The sequence below is a fragment of the Canis aureus genome, chromosome 32, assembly GCF_053574225.1.
Source record: "Canis aureus isolate CA01 chromosome 32, VMU_Caureus_v.1.0, whole genome shotgun sequence".
Lineage (NCBI taxonomy): Eukaryota > Metazoa > Chordata > Mammalia > Carnivora > Canidae > Canis > Canis aureus.
Genome location: NC_135642.1, coordinates 14595756 through 14614602, shown reverse-complemented (window position 1 = coordinate 14614602; position 18847 = coordinate 14595756). Strand labels below are relative to the sequence as shown.

Sequence of the window (18847 nt, the reverse complement as noted above, 5' to 3'; positions counted from 1 at the left end):
GCACTGAAGGCAATGAAGAAAAGTGTTTTGTTTATCAAAATACAAGGTACTTGTAAATGGCAGGAAGAGGTCACTACAGTCTTTTCTGTGCTTAGAGTAGCTGGGCACTACTGAGAAAAACAAATCCTACAATCAGGCAAGTTTTCAGTTTGCATTAAAATTTAAAACCTCTGGGGCACCTGGGTGGCTCATTTGGTTAAGCATCTGACTCTTGATTTCAGCTTGGGTCATGAAATAGAGTGCGCATGAGGCTCCATGCTGAGGGTGGAGCCTGCTTAGGATTCTCCCTCCCTCACTCTCTGCTCCTCCCCCATCCATAAGAGTGTATGTGCGTGCTCTCTCTCTCTCCCTCTCTCACTTTAAAAAAAATTAAAGAAAAAAAAATAAAAAAAAAATAAAGGAAAAAAAAAATTAAAGCTTTTGTACAACAAAGGGCACCATTAATAAAAAGATACCGAGGTAGGTGCTATGATCATCACATCAACAGTACAGCTTCTGAATTTTTTCAAAACTCTTCCTGAAAACCATGTACACTAACCAGGATAACAAAAGAAAAAAATCCAAAGTTTAACAAAACAAGGCAGCCCAGAATCTCCATGAACTCCCAAGTATGGGCAGATATATCCAAATCCCTAAGATCAGCAGGGCTGTGTAGTAGAAGTAGTGGAAGGTGAAAGGGGTTACTGAATAAGAGTTGCAGAACTGAGAAATTGCCAACCACCCCCAAGTGGAAAGAAATCCACTCAATAGAAAACCTGGACACTCAGCACTGAGAATTGCCAGCAGAGCTAACCAAAGTCCTCACATGCTTTGAGCATGGGTGAAAAACTGCTCAATCTTGAGAAAATGTGGTGGTCTAAGTCCTCTACATGCTTATAAATCGCCATTAAATACTGCCTTCAGTACAGAAAGCCTGACCTTATGAAAAACTGCTAAAAACAGAAACCAGATTCAGAATGGCAGTAATACTATGGGTAAGAAAGTTCAGACTGTATACATGAGTAATACATAATCTAGTATTAAATTCAGAATGGATGAAAGACCTAAATGTGAGACAGGAATCCATCAAAATCCTAGAGGAAAGAAAACACAGGCAGCAACCTCTTGGACATCAGATATAGCAACAAAAACAAAAATGAACTATTGGAACCTCATCAGGATAAAAAGCTGCACAGGGCAGCCCAGGTGGCTCAGCGGTTTAGCGCCACCTTCGGCCCAGGGCCTGATCCTGGAGACCCGGGATCAAGTCCCACGTCAGGCTCCCTACATGGAGCCTGCTTCTCCCTCTGCCTATGCCTGTGCCTCTCTCTATCTCTCTATCTCTCATGAATAAATAAATCTTAAAAAAAAAAAAAGTTTCTGCACAGCAAAGGAAACAAGCAATAAAAGTAAAAGGCAGGGATGCATCTGCCTTCAGCTCCAAGTGTCATCCCAGGGTTCCAGGATCGAGTCCACATTAGGAACCCTGCGAGAAGCCTGCTTCTCCCCCTGCCTGTCTCTGCCTCTCTCTGTGTGTCTCTTTATGAATAAATAAATAAAATCTTAAAAAAAGAAAATACTAAAAGGCAGCTTACAGAATGGAAAAGATATTTGCAAATGACACATCAGATAAAGGGCTAGTATCTAAAAATCTATGAAGAACTTAACAAAATCAGCACCCAAAGAACAAATAATCCAATCCAGAAATGGGCAGAAGACATGAAGAGACATGTCTCCAAAGAAGACATACAAATACCCAACAGACACATGAAAAAATGCTCAACATCACTCGGCATCAGGGAAATACAAATCAAAATCACGAGAGACCACCTCATACCTGTCAGAATGGCTAAAATTAACAACACAAGAAATAACAGATGTTGGCAAGGATGGAGAGAAAGTGAACCTCTTACACTGTTGATGGGAATGCAAGCTGGTGCAACCACCTCTGGAAGACACATGGAGGTTCCTCAAAAGTTAAAAATAGGACTACCCTATGATCCAGCATGGATAGAGAACAAACTGAAGGTTGATGGAGGGAGGTGGGTGAGTGATGGGCTAGATGGGTGATGGGGCAATTGTTATGATGAGCCCTGGGTGTTCTGTGTGATTAGTTGCTAAATTCTGAAACCAATATTACACTATATGTTAACTAACTAGAATTTAAATAAAAATTTGGAGAAAAAAGTAATATATTAGCAAAATGCTGTATTTAAAGATGTAAGTACAAGAGAGTACTGAGTACTTGACATTAAAAATAGAGGAGGTAGGGGATCCCTGGGTGGCGCAGCGGTTTGGCGCCTGCCTTTGGCCCAGGGCGCGATCCTGGAGACCTGGGATCAAATCCCACGTCGGGCTCCCGGTGCATGGAGCCTGCTTCTCCCTCTGCCTGTGTCTCTGCCTCTCTCTCTCTCTATCATAAATAAATAAAAATTTAAAAAATAAAAAAATAAAAATAGAGGAGATAGGGTGCCTGAATGGCTTAGTGGTTGAGTGTTTGCCTTTGGCTCAGGTCGTGATCCCGGGGTCCTGGTATTGAGTCCTGCGGAGCCTGCTTCTCCCTCTGCCTGTGTCTCTGCTTCTGTGTGTGTGTGTGCATGTCTCATGAATAAATAAATAAAATCTTTAAAAAAAAAATAGAGATACTCTGAGCTGTGAAGCTAAGAATGTTTTCTTGACCCATACCTGCCCCTAATGGTCCACAAAATTTGCCCAGCACCTCCCCCTAATGGTCCACAAAATCCATGTCATTTAAAAAAGAATATAACTATACTGGTTAATTTTATGTATCAATTTGACTGCCCTAAGGGATGCCTGAATAGCTGGAACAACATAATTTCTGATGTATCTGTTAGGGTGTTTCTGGTAAATATTAGAATATGATTCAATAGACTGAGCAGAAAGATCTGTCCTCACCACAAAGAGATCTGTGGTTGGGCCTCATCCAATCCACTGGGGATCCAAATGGAACAAAAAGTAAAGGAAGAATGATTCCCTCCCTCTCTTTGGGCAAGGATGTCTATCTTCTCCTGCTCTCAGACTTTGGAGCCCCTGGATCTCAGGCCTTTGGACTCAGACTGAATTATACCACCAACTTTCCACCAAGGCATATCCCAGTAAAGTTGTTAGATCTTAAGAGCAAGAGAGACAAAACCATTTGCAAGATTTGGACATGTAAGCAAAAAAGTCACTCGTAAGATAAAGTCAAATTGGCATTAGACTTCTTAGAAGCAACATTTTTTAAGGATATTCAATACAAGGCTTTTCAAAGGGTGCCTAGGTGGCTCAGTCAGTTACGTGTATGAGTCCTGTTTTAAATTCAGGTCATGATCACATGGGTTGTGAGATCGAGCCCTGCATGGGGCTCCATGCTCTGCGTGGAATCTGCTTGGATATTCTCTCCCTCTGCTCCACCCCCACTCTCTCTCTCTCCAAAAATTAAATAAATAAATCTTAAAAAAAAAAAGGATTTTCAAGAGGTTTTTTTTTAAACATTTTCTTAAGATTTTATTTATTTATTCATGAGAGACTAGAGAGAGAGAGGCAGAGACACAGGCAGAGGGAGGAGAAGCAGGCTCCATGCAAGGAGCCCGATGTGGGACTTGAACCCAGGATTTGGGATCAGGCCCTGAGCCAAAGGCAGATGCTCAACCGCTGAGCCACCCAGGCATCCCTTCAAGAGTTTTTATATCCAATCAAACTGTCCAGGCATAAAATCCACACAATAGTTAAAAGTATGTTAATACTCAGGAAATATTTTTCCCATGAGCCTTGATTGAGGAACTTGCCAGAATTTAGCAGAAAATACCATATTTTCAGATAATCACAAAATGGTTATAGAAGCTTTGGCATACAGTCCAGGGATTGAATGTTGTGAAAATTGAGATTAAGGAGGGAGTGGGAAAGGTAAAATCGGATGCTCTGATAATGTAAAATTAATACAACTAACAAAAAATGGGAGGAAAGTAATGATTAGGTACAAAGTTAAATAAGCTAACTGTATCAATGGTATTAGCTAAAGGGAAAAAGATACCACTTGAAGCTGACAAAAAAAAAATAATACTTTATGCAAATTGACATTAGGATAAAACTGGTGGCTCACTAGTGAGAAAGAAGGGACCAGTAAGTAGTTTCAAAATTGCTCAAATGTTAGGGAAGCAACAGATGGTTTTAAAGAAAGAGTACTTAAAATATTACATAAAGATGTTAGTATAAAGTTTACGACTAGAACTATAATGCAACACCAAAAGGGAAAAAAAGTAAAAGAAAATAGGCTACATAGTAAAACAATATAACAAAATGCAGACCAATCTATAAATGTAAATAGGCTCAATTCCCTTTAAAAAAAAATAAATGAGCTAACAAATAGATTCAGGTGAAAAATAAAGAGACAAACATAATTTTTATTTTTTTATTTTTTTAAAGATTTTTTATTTATTTATTCATGAAAGACACAGAGAGAGAGAAAGAGAGAGGCAGACAGGCAGAGGGAGAAGCAGGTTCCATGCAGGGAGCCCGACATGGGCCTTGATCCCGGGACTCCAGGATCACGCCCTGGGCCAAAAGCAGGTGCTAAACCTCTGAGCCACCTGGGGATCCCCCAAACATAATTTTTAAATGGGCAAAATATTTTGGTATTTCTTCAAAGAAGATACACAAATTTCTAATAAGTACATGGCAAAATGCTCAACATCATTAGTCATTATGGAAATGCAAATCAAAACCACAATGAGACACACTTCACACCCACTAGGATGGCTATTAATCAGCAGGACAGACAGTAACATGTTGTCAGTAGGATGTGGAGAAATTGGCACCAAATACAGGCAGTCCTCACTTTGCATAGTAATGCAAACTGAAACCATACAAAACATTCTTAATAATCAGTGGGAAAGATTATGATTGTTCCACCATCTTTACAAATTTTGATGGAAACAAACTCTTATAAGTGTATAAAGAAGTAAAAATAGTGAAACTAACGTTTATTTAATAGTGACACTAACATTTTTTTTTTTAAGATTTTATTTATTTATTCATGAGAGACACACAGAGAGAGGCACAGACATAGGCAGAGGGAGAAGCAGGCTCCATTCAGGGAGCCTGATGTGGGACTTGATCCCAGGACTCCAGGATCACGCCCTGAGCCAGAAGGCAGACGCTTAACCGCTGAGCCACCCAGGCATCCCGAAACCAAGATTCATTTATTGATTTATAACATTAGAGTCATTAAAAATTAAATATTTTATTTCTTTTAAAAACTTATCAAGGAAAAACATCGAGTGCTTGCCTTTTTGTCTGTATAATTTACGATACAGAGTGAGCATCTTTTCTATGTCTTGGCAAATTGTCATTCTAAGTTTCACTTCACCTCCAACATTTAATCCTTTGTGTTTTCGGTGTTGTGAAATACTTCTAGGAGTTCCTTTCATGTTAAGTTTTGTGCCAGGAACCTTTTTTTTTTTTTTCTGGGATGCTAGCCATAACTGCTTATTTATTTCAATAAGCTTGTCTTCACTGAGTTCCTCTGACTGCATAGCTATAGTGTCTCAAGCAGCAGCAGTTTCCAACAATCCCACAGTTCACTATTTCTTCTATAATTCCTGTATAACTTCTATTTGACCCAAATTTCACTTCCAGCATTATCACTCTAGTGTCTTTATTGCACTTTTATTTTCATTGGCCAATTCCCTCTTGCGATTATCAATTTTTGTAAAATGTTGCATGGGCTTATCACTGGGAGACAAGGAGACAACACAACTACATGCTTTGCTCTCTGTCCCTGCACTGAATAACAGATGTGCAATGCTAATCACCAACAGACTTTGAAAAAAGTGACATAATTGGTCACTGATCATGACAAGTGTGGTTATTTAGTGGTTTGTGAAATGAAGAACTAGCTGCAAAGTTCACACTTGATGCAATTACAATTAACATACCATCATAAATGAAATTTGAACCATGTTGTTGAGAGACTGGTGTTAATTTAATTAAAACACAATAACTGAAAATTTTGCACATAGGAACCATATAAGCTGAGGACACTTTGTAGAAGAGCAGCAACTTTCATAAAGTTAAAAAAAAAAAGGATAGAGACATTAATAAAGAGACTGTAACAAATATCTCCCAAACCTAGGATAAAGCAGACAAAAAACGTAGACAAAAAATTAAAAGATAAAGTGGACAAAAAAATTCATAAGGATATAGCAGACTCAAACAACATAGTGTGTTAGTTGGGTCCTGCAGTGAACGACACTAAGACAGATTTGAGAGCACAAAAGGTTTAAGTTGCTGCACTAATCCATCCAATTACAGTTGGACAAGGGAGTACCAAGAAGTGCCCAAGCAGATTATCTGAATTCCACAAGTAGTCCTCTTTTTATCCAGCGCAGCCCTTATACTTTCCTGCTGATCAGTGCCAATTACCCCTGCCAAGATGGTGACTCTTCTTGCTTGCTAGTCCTTTGTTATATGCAGTCCAAAAGACCCAAGCTGGTGGTGATTCTTATATCAGACAATTTAGGTTTTAAACCAAAGATTGGAAATAAATAAATAAATAAATAAATAAATAAATAAATAAACCAAAGATTGTAATAAAAGATGAAGAAGAACACTATATCATAATTAAAGGGTCTATCTAATATGAAGATCTAACAATTGTAAATATTTATGCCCCTAACATGGAAGTATCCAGTTATATAAGCCAATTAATAAAAAAATTAAAGAAACATATCAGTAATAATACAATAATAGTAGGGGACTTTAGCACCCAACTCACTGTAATGGACAGATCATCTAAGTAGATCAACAAGGAAATAAGGACTTTGAATGACACACTGGATCAGATAGACTTCACAGATATATTCAGAACATTTCATCCTAAAGCAATAGAATACATGTTCTTCTCAAGTGCACATGGAACATTCCTCAGAATAGATCACATATGGGGTCACAAATCAGGTCTCAACTGGTACCTAAAGATTGGGATCATTCCCTGAATATTTTCAGACCACACTGCTTTAAAACTAGAACTCCACCACAGAAGGAAATTTGGAAAGAACTCAAATACACGGAGGCTAAAAAGCATCCTATTAAAAAATGAAGGGGTCAACCAGGAAATTAAAGAAGAATTTTTTAAAATTTATGGAAACAATGAAAATGAAAGCACAACTGTTCAAAACCTTGGGAATGCAGCAAAGGCAGTCCTAAGAGGGAGTACATAGCAATGCAAGCCTTTCTCAAGAAACAAGAAAGTTCTCATATATACAACCTAACCTTACACCTAAAGGAGCTGGAGAAAAACAGCAAATAAAACTTAAACCCAGCAGGAGAAGAGAAATTAAATAGAGATTTGGCAGAAACCAATGAAATAAAAAAACAAAAGAATATAGAACAGATCAATGAAACTAAGAGCTAGTTCTTTGGAAGAATTAATAAGATTGATCAATTCCTGGCCAGACTTATCAAAAACAGAAGAGAAATGACCCAAATAAATAAAATCATGAATGAAGATGAAGAAATACAAACAATTATAACAACATATTATGCGCAACTATATGCCAACCAATTAGACAATCTGGAAGAAATGGATGCATTCCTAGAGACGTATAAACTACCAAAACTGGAACAGGAAGAAATAGAAAATCTGAACATAGAGCCCATATATATAAATATAGATATTATATCTATCTATATATATAATGAGATACATAATGAAAGATATATGTGTGTGTGTGTGTACTGACCGTTAAAGAAATTGGCAAATATTTTCCCAATTCCTCTTGCTCCATAGTCTTGTCAACACTTGGCATTGTCTGTCTTTTCAATTGTAGCCATTCTGGTGAGTATGTAATGGTATTCACTGTCTCATTAATTTTAATACTTTTTTTAGATGCTTTTGAGATTTACTATGTAGATGATAAATATTTTTCTCTTCCCTTCCAGAATTTATACATTGTTTCTTTTCTTCTCTTCCTGGATGGGCTGGACTATATAGAGTGTGGTGGCTTAATAGCAAGAGTGGAAAATGATCATGAAGGGTTTTGTAAGTGATGATAAGGGCAATGAGGAATCACTAGTATTTTTTCATAGATGAATAATGTGGTTAAATTTGCATTTAGCAAAAGCTCTCTGGCTATAATGTAGAAAAAATAAAGACACCAGGGAAGGCCAGTTAAAAGCCTCTTGAAGTAATATAGATAAGAAGTGGTGACCTAATCTAGGAAAGTGGCAATTGGAAAGGAGAAGAATTGATTTTTAAAAAATAAAATACGTCTGGCTCCACTTAGTCCACATCAAGTGCGATTTCAGTAAACCAATCAATAAAAATGTGCACATATTTCAAGCCATCCTGAGGGTAGACATTTTCTTTAGGGAAAATTCATCTTTAGAAGCCACTAAAAAGAACATTTTAACCAATGTTATCAAACTGTTTTTTTTTTTTTTAATTTTTTTATTTACTTATGATAGTCATACAGAGAGAGAGAGAAAGAGGCAGACACAGGCAGAGGGAGAAGCAGGCTCCATGCACCGGGAGCCCGATGTGGGATTCGATCCCGGATCTCCAGGATCGTGCCCTGGGCCAAAGGCAGGCGCCAAACCGCTGCGCCACCCAGGGATCCCCAATGTTATCAAACTGTTAAAAAGAACTTGAAACAAATAAAACTATTGGGTTCAATGTAAAATATGAAGTGAAAATGCAAGATCAGTTACTAAAACTTCTTTTCTTATAAACGTGCCCCAATCAAGTCAGGTCACAAGTTGTTTATGACAACTTCCAGAACTGATTAACTAAATTAAAGTCATAGTTGCTGTGACCCTTGGGAAGCTATGTAGGTGAACTGAAAGAAGTAAACTCTGGCTGATAGTAAAATAATAAGATCACACCAATTTAGAAAGCAACAACAAAAGACCTAAGTAAGAAAGGTGACAAAAACAAAATATTTGAATGAATTATGCAAAAAGGGGAGAGCAGATGGCTTTTGGAGAACTCCCTGATCTGTGACATCACTCAAGGCCTCAAAAGCCCTAGTACTGCCTCCTTCTACTATTCCCTCCTTTACTTTTGGTCTTCCTTTCTTTTACTCTGACCCTTCCCTCATCTCATCACCTTAGTAGAACTATGATTTCATCACTAGGAGAAAATGTTTCAAATTTATGTGTCCATTCCTGACCTCAGGGCTGCATTTTCAACTTCTTTACTTGGTAGTGCTGCTGGACCTTTGAGCTGAGTCTAAAATCAAACTCATTCTCGGCCTCAAACCAGTTCTCCTTCCTGTTTCTTTATTTCTGATAAAGGTACCACTATTCTCCGAGTCATGCAGTTTTGACATCTAAATTATCTTTGATTCTTCCTTCCACAGTAAATTGCTTGGCAAACTTGCCAGGTCTCATCAATTGTTTCTTCTGATTATTCTCTGCTCTGTATTATCACCTCCTCATTTCAGGCCCTTCTTACATCCTTGCCAGAACATTTGCAATGGCCTCTTTGCTGGTCTTCTTTGTCTAGTTCCTTACTTTCTTGAATTAATTCTGCATATCATCACAAATTTAATCTTCCTAAGCACAGATCTGGTAATATCTCTGGCTGATACAGTGGCTCTTCAGTAGCAGCCCAAAGATCTTCTTCAGTGGCTCATGAAACTCAAGAGCCTCTAAAACATGGCTCCAGATTATTTTGGGGGAGTGTTTTCTTCCCCACCTTTGCAACCAGCTATGCTCTGACTTTTAGCCAATTTGTAAGAATAACTTTTACAGGTACTTAAAATTTCCCATTTCATCTCTACTCCTTAATAAGAATGAACTGTGGATAGTGACTTCCTACCAAAGAATACAGTATGAAAGGAAAGAAAAAAGAATAACTTTACAGTGGAGAAAACTGATAAATCCTGGCTCAGCCAGGTGATCAAGGTCAATATCAATAGTGATAAATCATGTTGATAGTAGGTATCTTGGATATGATGTGATAAAAATGGCACTTCATGTGCCTTTCCTCCCTACAACCCTTAATAATGAGAAAAACATCAGACTAATTCCAAAAGAGGGGTATCTTACAAAATACTTGACCACCACTCCCCAAAACTGTCAAAATCATCAAAACCAAGGCTATCACAGCCAAGGAAACACTAAGGAAAGGACATGCAAATATAATGTTACCCTGGATGGGATCCTAGAGCAGAAAAAAAATTAGGTAAAAACTAAGGAAATCTGAATAAACTATGAACTTTAGTTAACAATAATGAATCAATATTTTATTAATTATACAAATGTGCCATACAAACGTGAGATGTTAATAAGAGGGAAAACTGGGGAGTGCTTGGGTGGCTCAGTGGGTTAAGTGTCTGCCTTCAGCTCAGTTCATGATCCTGGGGTCCTGGGGTCGTCCTGGGATCAAGCCCCTAATCAGCACCTTGCTCAGCGGGGTGTCTGCTTCTCCCCTCCATCTTCCCCTCCCCCCCAGTCCTGTTCATACTCTTTCTCTCTTCCTCTCTCCTCTCAAATAAATAAATAAATAAAATCAGGACTCCTGGGTGGCTCAGTGGTTGAGTGTCTGCCTTTGGCTCAGGACGTGATCCCAGAGCCTGGGGATTCAGTCCCACATCGGGCTCCCAGCATGGAGCCTGCTTCTCCCTCTGCCTCTGTCTCTGCCTCTCTCTCTGTGTCTCTAATGAATAAATAGTCTTAAAAAATTTTTAAATAATAAATAAATAAATAAATAAATAAAATCTTTATTAAAAATAGGGAAAACTGAATGAGAGGATACATGAAAATTCCCTGTATTACCTTCTTAATTTTTCTGTAAATCTAAAATTATTCCAAAGAATAGTCTATTCTTTAAAAATCTTATTTCCAAATTCCAAAAAGAATGAAACAGATCTTTATGCACTAATATTGAAGAAACTCTAAGAAAATGTTAATGAAAAACGAAAGTTGCAGACCAGTGCATGAAGTGCTGCTTGCTATTTGTGTAAAGAAAAAGAATTGATTGCTGTATGTGTTTGCATATGGCTAAGAAAGCTACACACACACACAAATAATAAATAAATAAATAAATAAATAAATGAAAGAAAGCTACACAAGAAACAAGTAGTTGGAGTAGGTGAACTGAGGGCTGGGAGACATGTATTGGAAGGAGGCATACTTTTCACAATATACTGTTTTAGTACTTTTCAAATGTTGAACCGTGTGTGAATATACTTTCTATCAAACAAACAAATGCACCAAATGACAAAATCAGGGTGGGGAGCAGGGAGGAGGGTCTGCCAAATCCTCCTTCTGACATTTTTAGAGTGGATGAACATTTTTCTTATCGAGAGAGAATAGGGCAGAGACAGCTGAGAATAAGCCTTTGTAAGATCTTTTTTATTTTACTTTATTTTTTTCTTAAAGATTTTATTTATTCATGAGAGACAGAGAGAGAGACGCAGAGACATAAGCAGGCTCCATGCAGGGAGCCTGACATGACTCCATCCCGGTCTCCAGGATCACGACGGCTGCAGGCGGCGCTAAACCGCTGCGCCACCGGGGCTGCCCTTTTTTTTCTTTTAAAATTTTTTATTTATTTATAATTTTTTATTTATTTATCCCCAGTAACCTGGGGATCACTACCTGAGCTGAGGCAGACGCTCAACCATTGAGCCCCCAGGCTTGATCCCAAGTAAGATCCTTTCAAGAGGAGTCTTACAGCAAATGTAAACAGCACCGCCAGGGATGTGGAAACCTGAGCCACAGACTGAGGCGGGTCAAATTGCCCCACCCGGTGGCCTCTCCTGGATCTTGTCCCACTATCTTCCTTTTAAATGTTGGCTTTTTTTCCAGGTTCCAGTCTTGCTCTCTTACCTTTCTGCTCTGTGTGCTCTTCCTTGTGGATTTCATCCATGAAAGACATTGGTTCTAATTAGGGGCAGGATCAAATGACAAAAAGAAAGAGAGAAGCTAAAACTATTTGTTGAGCTAGTATTGTTTGAATCTCAGTTTTATGGTCTACAGTGGGCTTCACACTTGGGGGGGGCGGGGGGTTGGTATACAGTAGTTTAAAGGTAAATCTGTTTATTTCTGGATTCTTGTCATTTTTTCCGTATTGTGTGTGCATGACTCTGGGCTAGGCCCTGGGTTAGGATTAACAAATTTGAGACCCTGTGGGTGGCTTAGCGGTTGGGTGGTTGGGTGTCTGCCTTTGGCTCAGGGCCTGATTCTGGTCTGGGGTCGAGTCCCGCATGAGGCTCCCTGTAGGAACCTGCTTCTCCCTGCCTCTCTCTCTCTCTCATGGATAAATAAATAAAATCTAAAAAAAAAAAGAAAAAAAAAGATTAACAGGTTTACTCCTGCTGAGTAGGGCTTTATGATTTGGTAAAGGGCAACACAGTTACTGTCTAATGTATACTGTGGCACAAAGTCAAAGCAACAACTAGAGGAGTATCAAAATGAGTCTGGTTTGAATTTTTTAAGGTTTTGGTCATAATTCTTAGCAGATATGAAAAAAAAAAAAACATAAGGGTTTACAGCCAATTCTTGAAGGAATCCTGAACTTCTAAGGTAAGATTAAATGATTGATGCAGAAATGACAACAGCAAGAATGTGTCAATGAATAATATAATGAGCATAAAGTAAAAGTTGCAAGAAAATTTGAGAGTGAACTCAAGTGTTATTTTTTTTCCAGGAAGTTTTTCTTAACCTGTGTTAGGCGGAATGATGTCCCCTTTCCTCCACAAGCTGTCCATGGACTCTCCAGGAATGCACAAATATGTTACCTTACACGGCAAAAGGGTCTTTGTAGATGTGGTTAAGGATATGGACCTTGAGATGGGGAGATTATCCTGATTATCCAGGTGGGCCCAGTCTAATCACCTGAGTCCTTAAAAGTGGAAGAGGAAGATAGAAAAGCAGGTCAGGGCGGCCCCGGTGGCGCAGTGGTTTAGCACCGCCTGCAGCCCGCGGTGTGACCCTGGAGACCAGGGATCGAGTCCCACATCGGGCTTCCTGCAGGGAGCCTGCTTCTCCCTCTGCCTGTGTCTCTGCCTCTCTCTTTGCTCTCTCTGAATGAATAAATAAATAAATCTTAAAAAAAGAAAAGAAAAGAAAAGCAGGTCAAAGGGATGTGCCATGAGGACTTTACCTACTGGTGCCACTGATCTTGAAGACAGAGAAATAGGGTCGAGAGCCAAGGAATATGGCCAGCCTTTAGAAGCTGAAAGAAAACAAGTGATCTGATTCTTCCCTTGAGCCTCAGAAAAGGAACCTAGGCCTGCTGACACCTTGACTCAAGCCCAGTGAGACCCATTTTGGATTTCTGACCTAAAAAACTCTAAAATTATAAATTTGTGTTGTAGTAACTCACTATGTTTCTCATGATTTGTTGTATCAGCCTAGAAAACTAACACGTTCCCCTCAGTCCTGGGTAGAATTGAACAATCTCTAAATTTACACCTTTACTGGATCCTTTGTAGACATCTACTGGAGGACCCATTTCCAAGATGGCTCACTAACATGTTTGTGGAATCCTTTTATCAAATATTCTATTGTGAATATTTTCAAACATACCCCAAAGTTGAAAGAACTTTACAATGATCATCTATATACCACTACCCAGATTCTACCAATAATAATTTACTATCCCTGCTTTATCATATATCTATCCATTCCTCTATTCTTCCATCAATCCAACTTATTTCTTAGACATATTTCAAAGTGCAGATATCAGTACACATCCCCCTATATACTTCAGCATGCATATAATTAGCTAGACTTCAATATTTGTTTACAGTTTTTCCTTTGGATATAAATTTTTTTAAGATTTTATTTATTTATTCATGAGACACACACACACACACACACACACACACACACAGAGAGAGAGAGAGACAGGCAGAGGGAGAAGCAGGCTCCATGCAGGGATCCCGACGTGGGACTCGATCCTGGGTTTCCAGGATCAGGCCCTGGGCTGAAGGCAGGCGCCAAACCGCTGAGCCCCTGGGCTGCCCTGAATATAAAATTTGAATGAGATGTACAAATATTAAGTGTGCATTCACTGAGTTTTGAGAAAATGCACCCGTGTAACTCAAAACCCTGTCAAGATATAGAACATTATCATCACACTTCATCCATCCTCTTGCCAGTTAATCCCTTTCTGCATTTTCTCAGAGATTGCAACCACTGTTGTGACATTTTTAAACTTTAGATTAACAAGTCCTGCTCTACAGTTTTATGTAGCTGGAGAATATAAACTCTTTCCTGTGAGACTTCATATAAAGACAATCAAGTGAACTGTTTTATGTTAAGGCTTCTTTCCTTCAGCCTATTATTTTTGAGATTATGTTGTATCAGTTCCTTCTTATTGTTGATTAGTATTTCATTTTTTAATAAAGCATAGCTTGTTATCCATTCTCTTATTGGTGCACACCTGGGCTTTTTCCTACTTTAGGCTATTCTGAATAAAGCTGCCTTTGTTATGTTTCCTGGTAAGAATTAAAGAAAACCAAAGATCAACATATAATCATCTTAATACAAAAGATACAGAAAAAGGCAAAAAGGCAAACTGAGAGGTGTTGATAGCACTTGTTTGGAAGTTAATACAAAGTATGAGGGCATTTGTATTTTTGTATTATCAGTATTTTGTATTTTTAGTATTTAACTTTTGCATTCATTCATTTAAAAATACTGAGTGTGGGGTTCCTGAGTGGCTCAGTTAGTTAAGTGTCCAATTCTTGATTGCAGCTCAGGTCATGATCTCAGAGTCCTGGGACAGAGCCCCGAGAAGAGCTTATCACTCAGGGGGGAGTCTGCTTGAGGATTCTCTCTGTCTCCCTCTCCCCCAGCCTCTGCTCTCTCTCTCTCTCTCTCCCAAATAAATAAATCTTTTAAAAATTTAAAAATAAAAATACTGAATATATTTAATAAATACAGAGTAAAGAAAGTATAGAAAATATGTAGTATAAGAAATAATTACAGGATCCGTGGGTGGCTCAGCGGTTTAGTGCCTGCCTTCGGCCCAGGGCATGATCCTGGAGTCCCAGGATCGAGTCCCGCATCGGGCTCCCTCCATGGAGCCTGCTTCTCCCTCTGCCTGTGTCTCTGCCTCCCTCTCTCTGTGTCTCTCATGAATAAATAAAGAAAATCTTTAAAAAAAGAAATAATTCCTTAATTTATTTATTTAAGATTTTTATGTATTTATTCATGAGAGACACAGAGACAGAGACAGAGGGAGAAGCAGGTTCCCTGCATGGAGCCCCATGCAGGACTCGATCCCAGAGCCTGGGATCACAACCTGAGCCACAGGCAGACGCTCAATCACTGAACCATCCTGGCGTCCCTCCTCTATACTTTTAGAAAGAAATAAGATATATGTACAAAACACTATAATTCAAAGTGGTCTATATAGGAACCATATCTAATATTTTTGAATCCTCCATAGGATATCATACAGTATCCTTTTTGTAGATACCCAATAAATATTTGGAAATTTTATTTGGCATCTGCAGATATATTTTATTTTGCAGAATATGCCATGCCCAAATATCACCACCAGAAAAATATTTTTTAAGATCATCTTTGTCATCATCATCAGATTTCTAAAAATTATAAAAATCCCTACTCACTGGATAGTCTGCTTTGGTAAATAGAAGAAACCATGGTTTCATTTCAATACAGCTGACAGTGGTAAACTATGATACGATCACTAGGGTGTGCTATTAGAATTTCTAGCCAGCTAGTCTTCGAGGCAGAGCCTGAAAATCACAGAAAGTTGAACAGTGTTTCTAGAAGCTTATTGCTGGACCATACTGAAAGTCATTAAACTTTTTCCAGACTGTCACAGGCACAAATCAGGAATCACAACATTACTTTGCCACTTTCGCATTTGAAAATTTTAAGTATACAACATGCTATGTTAATGGATGACCCTGCAACAAAGAAGAAATCTAGAAGGCTGAGTGAGCAACTATGTATAGAATTAACAGTTCTAATGGGATAAAACTTGGAAAAGTTCACTGTTAAAATTCAATGGTATAGTTGTTTCATTTTTGATAAAAGTTAGGCATAAAGAGGAAGTAGATCAAGAAATAACATAAGTTTTTTGGGGATCCCTGGGTGGCTCAGCAGTTTAGTGCTTGCCTTTGGCCCAGGGCGTCATCCTGGAGTCCCGGGATCGAGTCCCATGTCGGGCTCCCTGCATGGAGCCTGCTTCTCCCTCTGCCTGTGTCTCTGCCTCTCTCTCTCTATGTCTATCATAAATAAATAAATAAATCTTAAAAAAAAAAAGAAATAACATAAGTTTTTTGTAAATGCAAACTAATTTTAGTTTCTTTTCTAATTTTACTAGTTCTAATTTGTATTAATGTTCCCTGATATTATGCTCTATTTTAATCATCATCAAACACAAACTGATATTCAATATGTTAGAGCGTAATAGATTCAGGCTTGCCTGGGTGGCTCAATCAGTTGAACACTGGACTCTCGGTTTCCTCTCAGGTCCTGATCTCATGGGTCATGGAACCAAGTCCGACTCAGGCTCCACGCTCAGTGGGAGTCTGCTTGGATAGTCTCTTCATCTGTCCCTTTCCCCACCCTCTTCTAATAAATAACTCTTTTAAAAAAATAGATTCGTATACTCAAAATTGAGATTACCTTGCCTTATCCCCCTACCTCCAGACTTCTCTTGCTTCTTTCTGAAATTTAAAAAATTATAAATAAATCCTTTCACAACAAAAGAAAAAAAGAAGTTTTCAAAAACATAAACACTTGAGATAGTAAATATATTTGGTATGAATACATCTCTGTCAAAATCAGAATGCAGCTGACACTGGCTTAAGGAGGCCAAACTCGGGCAGCCCTGGTGGTGTAGCGGTTTAGCACCGCCTGCAGCCCAGGGTGTGATCCTGGAGACCCGGGTCGAGTCCCATGTCGGGCTCCCTGCATGGAGCCTGCTTCTCCCTCTGCCTGTGTCCCTGCCTCTGTCTCTCTGTGTATCTCTCATGAATAAATAAATAAAATCTCAAAAAAAAAAAAAAAAAAAAAGAGGCCAAGCTCTCAGAGGACCCCAAGAATTTGACTGGTTTGTAGGCTATAGTTTGCTGACTCCTGTTCTAGAGCATCTATATGTGCTACAGAATATACCTGTATCATAGCAGTTATTGCAATGCATTGTAATAGGATTTACATGTTTACTGCTCCATCATGAAACAGGGACTGAGTTTATTCAAACTTGTTTCCCCAGTACCCAACAGAGTAGTTGGCAGTAGTTGGCATTTTTAATTAAATACTAATTATTATCAAATTAATTAAAAGTAGGCCCTAAATCTTTTTGATTAGTGGATTAAGCAACATTCAAATAGAAAATCGTTAGATTGATGAAAAAAGATTTTAAGATTTTTTTTTTATTCATGAGAGACACACAGAGAGAGAGAGAGAGGCAGAGACACAAGCAGAGGGAGAAGCAGGCTCCGTACAGGGAGCCCGATTCGGGACTGGATTCCAGGACCCTGGGATCATGACCTGAGCCAAAGATAGTTGCTCAACTGCTGAGCCACCCAGGCATTCCTGTGCAGAGCTTTTAAAAGCAGATGTATTGAGATATAATTCACATACCATACAATCTACCCATTTAAAGTATATAGTTCTGAGATTTATTGTTGTCGAGGTATAACTGACATAACATCATACTGGTATTAGGTGTACAACATGAGATTTGTTTTTGAAGAGAGATGGAAAGCAAAAGGGAAGGGATCTCTCCTTGACCTGCAAACTGGTTTTCCTTGACTTGCAAACTGGTTTATACTGTGCTGTTGTCCTTTTTTTTTTTTTTTAAAGATTTATTTGAGGGTGGGAATAGAGGCATAGAAAGGGAGAAGGATAAGCAGACTCCCTGCTGAGTGCAGAGCCAGACACGGGACACTGGACAAGGGACTCTGGACAAGGGACTTAACCTCACGATCCTGAGATCACAACCCTGAGATCATGACCGGAACTGAAAACAAGAGTCTGTCGCTCAACTGATTGAACCACACAGGAGCCCCTGTTGTCCTTCTGATAATGATGTAAATAACCCATCTAGATCATTTCCTGTTTGGATTAGGGGAAAGTTAGAAAGTGGTAAATAAGTGGGTGTCTAAAGATGGGTAGAGGAGGCCACAAATGGAGAAAAAGAGAAAGGGTTCTCTAATATGTTATTCTGTGCTAGGAGAAAAAAAGCTGTGTTGAAAGGGGAATTAAATTCTGGGTGGAGAATCAGTATGAATCTGAAATTTGCTCATTATCCTTGAATATGCTCTAAGACTGATCCCAGGTGACAGTCTCATTCTTTCAGACTTGGTTATCCAGGGCAGATATCCCTAGACTTGAATCGTTTCTCATTCCATTATTTTTGTAAATCTTACTGTATTAGTTATCAATTGCTGCATGACAAATTGCCCCTCAAAACTGAGTGCTTAAAGTAACAGTAAAGATTTACCATATCACATAGTTTCTGTAGGTCTGGATTTTGGGAATGGGTTAGCTGGGTACTATTGCACTGGGGTAGCTCACAAGGTGGCAGTCAAGATGCCAGCCAGGCCTATAGTTATCTGAAGGTCTGGCTGGGGGTGGAGGATCTGTTTTCAAGAATGGTTCATTAACATGGTTGGCGATCCGGTGCTGATTATTGGTGTAATGCCTCAGTTCCTTGCCAGGCGACCACTCCTAAGGGCTGGCTGCTTAAGCATCCTACTCTTATGGCAAATGGCTTCCCTCTAAGTAAGTGATCCAAAAGAGCAGAAAGCAGAAACTGCAAAGTCTTTTATGACCTAATCTTTGAATTTACATACCATAATCTCTGAGAAAGCCTATTAGTTACACAGGTCAGCCCAATTCAGTATGGGAAGGACTACACCAGGGTGAAAAT

The 18847-nt window shown here is 38.8% G+C and overlaps 1 long non-coding RNA gene across 1 annotated transcript in view; it reads right to left on the bottom strand.

Annotated features, from left to right (window-relative positions):
• LOC144303085 (uncharacterized) overlaps nt 1-18847 on the bottom strand; it is a 32034-nt gene that overhangs the window by 10332 nt on the left and 2855 nt on the right. The window contains exon 2 of the long non-coding RNA XR_013370107.1: nt 11815-11868. This is a non-coding gene — a long non-coding RNA (uncharacterized LOC144303085). The remainder of the gene's footprint in view (nt 1-11814; nt 11869-18847) is intronic.